Source organism: Solanum dulcamara, chromosome 12, assembly GCF_947179165.1.
Source record: "Solanum dulcamara chromosome 12, daSolDulc1.2, whole genome shotgun sequence".
Classification (NCBI taxonomy): domain Eukaryota; kingdom Viridiplantae; phylum Streptophyta; class Magnoliopsida; order Solanales; family Solanaceae; genus Solanum; species Solanum dulcamara.
This window is the reverse complement of record NC_077248.1, coordinates 53,498,207-53,505,266: the sequence shown is the minus strand read 5'-3', so window position 1 is coordinate 53,505,266 and position 7,060 is coordinate 53,498,207. Positions and strand designations below refer to the sequence as shown.

At 34.2% G+C, this 7,060-nt stretch overlaps 1 long non-coding RNA gene across 1 annotated transcript; it reads right to left on the bottom strand.

The window, feature by feature from the left end:
• Positions 1-403: 403 nt before the first annotated feature.
• LOC129877449 (uncharacterized) lies at positions 404-3,037 on the bottom strand. The gene is made up of 3 exons (XR_008763544.1): positions 2,872-3,037; positions 1,454-1,523; positions 404-630 (listed from the first exon to the last, which is right to left on the bottom strand). It is a non-coding gene; the product is annotated as an uncharacterized LOC129877449 (long non-coding RNA).
• Between the last annotated feature and the right edge of the window lie 4,023 nt (positions 3,038-7,060).

The following is a 7,060-nucleotide window of genomic DNA, read 5'->3' as shown; positions in this document are numbered from 1 at the left end:
AAAAGGGAACAACCTATTCTTTGTCATATTCACTTTAGCAATTAAGTTGTTACTTAAATATCTAAGCCAGAGATGCATATTTTTCATATGAATATCATATTCTTTTTCAAAAAGTTGACCGAAACTCTAAATATTATTTTTCAATTTTGGCACATCGTAAACCTCATTAATCAATTTATGGCCACCATCTTTACAAGATATCAAAATCATATCTATCCCTTCAATTTGGACCTTTGAGGTTGTCACGCCCCGAGAGGGTACTCTAGGGTCACGATCCGAATTCGGGTGTGATGGCACTCATCTCAATCCACCGAGATAAGTCAGCCTAATACCCAAAGGAATGTAAATACGGAAGTAATTGAGATAAAGCAAGGTTTAACTTAGTCAAAAATAAATAAATAATCTCAAAATTCCCCAAGACTGGTTGTCACGTATACAAGCCACTAATACATTACCGAAGTACGAAAGAAAATACAATCACAATGTCTTTGTCTCTAGAATAGGACTAAAACATAATAAAAGAGTAAGAGATGTCCGCTAGATGGATGTAACAGCTACCTCAACACTCGAAATGATAGCCTCGGATGTGATAGAAAACAGTAGGAGAACAAGCAGGTCCGGACTCACAACCTACACAAGTGTAGAAGCAAGGGGTGAGTACCAAACAACACGGTACTCAGCAAGTGGATAACTAAAACTAAGCAAAGCTCAATAGATACAAGTACTCCTGTCATCCGAACCGAACCTCCTTAACTACAACATGTATAAAACCAGCCCAACTCTACACTTATACAATAATAACAGTAATACAGTCCACGAATACTCATCAATAGTCTCATCAATGAATCATATCAAGTCAAGTTCAGCATATACAGAGCAATAAAGGGGTAAACAGGAATTCACAAATATCAACAAAATATGATGCAATGCAATGAGATGATGCATGTCTGTCCTATCGGTACACATCCGCTGAATTACAGTCCGGAACTCATGCGAGACATTTCAGTCCATGTAACCTACCACGAAGCGTGTGGCCCATCCTCTCAATATATATATCCTGTCACGTAGCGTGTGGCCCGACCCCTTTATTTCATAATACTTGCCATGGAGCGTGTGGCCCGACCCCTTTTATTTTATATTATTTTCAGTCTCAACACAATATGTCAGAACCAATGTAATCAATTCATGTTCATATAATTCACGATAATAACATGACAACAACAATAATTTTTCCTATCTCACATCAACATAGTCATTTCACATGTCCAAAATAAATTCATAATCACAACATATCAATTCCATTAATACATGTCATTAGATCACCATTTTATACCCTTCATCTCTATTTTTAAGGCAGTCAATAACCCAGTCCAATTCTCATTACTTTCCAATACACACAACACAAAAATATAAGCATCTACAAGCTTAAACTGAGGTTTAGAAATTCACTTACCTCAATTAATCAAGCAATCACTCCAAGACTTGAGCCTTCCCTTTTCGTTGGACCTCCAAATCAACGTAATCTAGTCAAATAAATAATCACAATAAGATTTTCAAAACTAACAACACCGTAATTACCATATGTCTAGCCTAGACTCAAAAGTTTAAGCAAATCTATAAACACATTCTTAATCTTGATGCCACTTAACATGTCAACTCCCATATTTTCTAAATTTCAAAACTAGGGTTAAACCTCAATTAAATTGAATAATCACTTTAAAACTTGAGCCTTTCGTAACGCTTTCTAATGATTAAAATCTGTTCAAATACATAATCTTCATAAGAATACGAATCCAATGACACCCATATTGCTATATTTATTTTCGGATCAAAAATTGGGTCAAAAAGTCATCCTGAGTCATTGAAGTCAAATATGAAATTTTCTTTTCGATTATGTTCACTCATGATAAAATAAATTCACATGTCAAATTTCAGCTAAAATGGATCGTTATTCGACCCCCAAATCAAGATTTTATGTGAAGAATCCTAGGGTCATATTTTTTTATTTCAGCGTTGTTTCTCCACCAATATACCCTTAAAATATGTTCATAATCACATGAAAATTTAAGGGAAAGGATGAGAATAATTACCTTGACGCTTTGGAATGAAAATCCGTATTTTTCTCTTCTCCTTTATTTTTCTTTTCCCCTTTCTTTTCTTTCTTTCTCTGTATTTTTTTCTTCAGTTTTGTGTTCGTCGTCGCTGTTCTTTCTTTCTCGTTACATCTGATGGCATCAGATTATATATATATAAATTTATTTATTTTTTCTTTTATTTTATTATTTTTTTTCCTTTTCCAAACTAATTATGTATTAAAATTTACAAACTCAACTAACCTATTTTAATAAATACAAAAAAAGTGGTATAGGGTATTAAATAAATTAATACTTTAGCCCATCAATTAAATTAATTCTCTAAAATTATCCCTCAACTAATTAACCAAAGTTACCGAAAGGTCCAAAATTTTCAACTTAAATTTACGAAAAGGGTCTACTATGAAAGGAGGAGGACTCGTTCTCAAAATTACCTAACAGGTCATTACACCTACGCGTGACCGACACTCAGAAAGCATCTCGAGCCTCTGAGAGAACCACTTGGTCTCATCACTCATTCGTTCATCAGCGGAAGACTTAAGTGAAAATAAGAATACTTATGTGGACTCGCCATCATCAACATCAAATGAAAGAAATAATCCTTAGAAGAAATAGTTTCAAAGGAGAACTACTCCAATTACATCATCAAACTCTGTCTATGAAGCCTCTAACACTATCAGACAGTGTCAATGACATGTCCATGGCTACTTCAAAAGAAACATAATACTCAACAATAATAAAAGGATAAAGAGTTCCTCCGAATACAAGAAAAACTCACCAAATAGATGGAAAGTAATGATCTTCAACGATGTGTCTGTTGAGGATCTCTAACACATATATCTGCATCATAAAATGATGCAGGTCGAATAATGTCAATGCATGGAATGTACGAGTAAGTAAAATGACAGGAAAGTAAGGACAAATATCAACAACTCTTCTCAGGAAGACTCGGCTTAGAACTCAACATCATCTCAACATCAATATGTAATGCAAGTTTAAAAATAATAATAATAAGCAATGCTTACTCAATTGGGAGTTTCTCTAACCGACAATCATCACTTATGAGCTAGTGATGATACAACGAAGCAATGTCATTTCCACATCCATCTAATACTTTGCCAGGGTAAAGGACATCACCATCTTGGATCCAATCATCGAAGTCCCCTTTTGGGACTTAAGAGGTATAGCCTCCATCCTACGCTGGCTACGTAGTTCTGGAATTTAAGTCAATTAAATTCTTACCCAACTCGGTGCTCAATACTACTCCCAAAATATGTGCTTATATTAACATCATCATCTAGTCTTATTGGAAAAACATCAAACTCATCTTATTACCTCTTCATCAATCATTACACTTCAAAATATTATTTACATCTCATCAAAACATATTGCTCAAACCATCATTTATTCAAATTCATTTAAACTCAATTATTTTGCTTTTTCAAAACTCAATAAAATACATATATAGTATTAATTCAAATCACTTTTTTGTCAATAAATATTAAAAGTCAACATCTTTACTCAAAAACACATGTAAAAATATTCATGAACATCAAATCAATTAGAGTTCATAGAAAAGTAGCCATGAACAATAATTCCAATAATATGAGAAATAAAAATAATAATAATCTCAATGCATAAATATATCTAACTCAATAGAAGAAAAATTAATTCATTTAGAATTCAAAATTTGGGTAAAACTCAACTATAACTCAATTATGATAAATTTAAATATTGGGCTCATGGACGAACTCAATCCAATGCTATGAATAACCTTACATACCTGAAATTCGAAGCCTTACTCCGAATTGAAGAACTCAATGACCACTCTTGAACCCCTAGCCTTTTCTCCTCGCCGGAGCATTTTGTGTACTACCCGGAGCGTTTCCACCTCTTTTTTTAAACAAGAAACTCTTACCTCATGATAGGTGGGGGGCTTCATTCCAGGGCCATATTGGCCTACTGCCTCAATGAATTCACCAAAACTTTCGGTGTAGTTAACACAATTGAAAGACAACCCTGCATCATACATCCACCTAGCAAAAGCAGATACAGCACGATCCCGTAAAATCTTGCTAGAGCCTCTAGATCAATAGGTCCACCTTTTCTCTTTTCATTTGATTTTTGCGAGAAATAGAGATTAAGAGGACCTTTGACATTGCTAGCGGTGGATGACCCACTTTCACTAGTTGAAGGTTTCTTTTTTGTTTTTGAGGGAGGCCCCATTGGCATATTCACTTCAACTTCATCATCAACAAGATTAACCATGGATGCTTCAGGATTCATTTGAGTTTTAAATTCATTTTTTTTTGTAAAATACTCTTTTATTTCTTCCTTCACACTATTCGGGACCTTTGGACACACTTTAACATCTTTATAACCACCAATAAGATGCTTCTTGTGATGAAATATTTTGTCATTATATGTCATATCACAAAAAATACATTTGATTTTTGTGTTACTTCCCGTGGCAATTCTATATGACCAAGCTGGATCCCTTTTTTGTGTCATTAAGAAAATACAACTTACTACAAAAAAAATAGAATAATAATTCAGTCACACAAGTTAAATTGTCAAAACAATAACAGAGCAGCTACAGCAAAATTAAAAGAGCAGTTGCAGCAAAATTAAAAAAAATAATAAAGCAGCCAGACTGTGAAAAAAAACAGAGCATATGCTTTATCTTCAAAAAAAAGGCCAAACTACTGAATAAAACTTAAAAAATTTAATTCTTAGCAGACGGCAGTTGCGTAGAAATAGAAAAAAGAAGAAGAGATGAAGAGAAGAAGAGAAGAACTTCGCAGCAGTTGCGCAGACGGCACACTGCTGAATGAAAATAAAAATAGAAGAATAGAAGAAGAGAAGAACAGAAGAAGAGAAGAATAAAAACTAACCTGGTTGAACTGTTGAATTTGAAGAAGAAGTCGCAGCAGCTTGGAACAATTAATGGTAAGTTTTACAGATTTATTTTTTAAAAAAGAACCTAGTGCCACTTTTTCCATGAAGCGCACGCTTTTCTGAAATCGCTTCGCTTCACGGTGTTGAAGCGCTAGTGCCTCGCCTCGCTTTGCTTCGCTTCTCGCTTAAAGCTAGCGTTTCGGTGCTTGTTCACAACACTGAATAGCACACATCACAAAGTCAAATTTAGATGTTAAAGAGCGAAGGATCTTTTCTACCACACACATCATCTATTTCCTTCTTGTATCTTCTTAGTTGATTCACAACAGCTATCAATCTTGAAAAGAATTCTGAAATGGATTCAGATTCTTTCATTTTTAAAACTTCAAAATCATCCCTCAAAGTTTGAAGTTTTATCTTTTTTACTTTATCAACTCCTTAGGGAGAATTTTGTAAAATCTCTCAAGTTTCGTTTGAGGTGGTTGCATCGCCACCATCTCATACATGCCATCATCCAAACACTGGTAGTTGAGAGTGAGAGCATGTTGATCTTTCTTCCTTGTATTTAACAAGACTTTCTTTTTATTTTGGGACAACGTTTCCTCATTAGCAGATTTTGTATACCCTTTGTCAACAATGTCCCAAACATCTTGAGAGCCAAGAATGACTTTCATTCGTAGACACCATTTTCCATATTTTTCTTTTGTGAGACGGGGATACTAAAAGAACAATGGACAATTATTTGCCATGGCTTTGATACCACATTGTTGGAAAAATGATAATCTCATCCAAGATAATATCCACGCTAAATAGCACTAACAAAAGAGTAACAACTACACCAAATATTATAACGGGATAAATATGATACAATAATAGTGATGACAATTTGATAGTGTCAAAAGATGACTACTCTTTTATAAGAACAACACTCATTTATTTCACACAACTCACTAAAATATTACTCCTACACTATTTTCTCACGAACTAAGAAATAATGTATGGATTACTCTCTATGCTCTCTATTGCTCTCTTTATTGTGGCGTGTTTCAAATGTTCAATTGCTACTCTATTTATAGAGTTATTGAACCTCTTGATTACATCATTAGTGAAATAAATGTGGCAATCAATTTCTACAAGTTGGGTTGCCAACTTTCACCAAAATTTGACTAACAATTTGAACAAATGTGGAAGTCAATTTCTACAAAATTTGGCTCATCCACGTTGCACTGGGTAGTCACAAGTATAATACTCAAAGTGCCACGATATAGATCCTCCTGAAAAAGTAAACAAATATTCAGTAGTAGATTTTCTATTATCAAGGTCACCTGCCATATCAACATTTGTATAACCCTTGAAGATTAGATTTGATGTTCCAAAACACAAGCATTTATCTAAGCTTTTTCTCAGATACCTGAGTATCCACTTTACAACTTCCCAATGTTGTTTTCCTAAATTGTCGAGAAACTTGTTGACAACACCAACTGCGTGAGCAATATCAGATCTAGTGCATACCATTGCATACATTAAACTTCCGATAACGGAGAAATATGGAATTTTGGTCATTCTCTCTTTTTCCTCCCTAGCTATAAGAGACATTTTCTTGTTCAACTTCATATCATCAGCAAGATGTGTGCTAACAAACTTAGCATTCTTCATATTGAAGCGCTCCGGTACACGTTCAATGTACTTCTCTTATGACAGAAAAATCTTCCTTTCATCTCTGAGAAAAGTAATCTTCATGCCCAAAATTTGCTTGGCATGACTCAAGTCTTTCATGGCAAAAGACTTACACAACTCTTTCTTTAACTCGTCAATCTTAAAAATATTCTTGCCCACAATTAATATATCATCCATATATAGTAAGATGATGATAAAATCACTGTCAGAAAATTTTTGTACAAAACACACAGTGATCTGAGGAAGTCTTCTTGTAGCCTTGCTCCTCCATAACAGATTCAAACTTCTTGTACCACTGTCTAAGAGCTTGCTTTAGCCCGTAGAGACTCTTTTTGAGTTTGCACACAAAAATTTTTTTACCATATACTTTGAAGCCCTCAGGCTGTTCCATA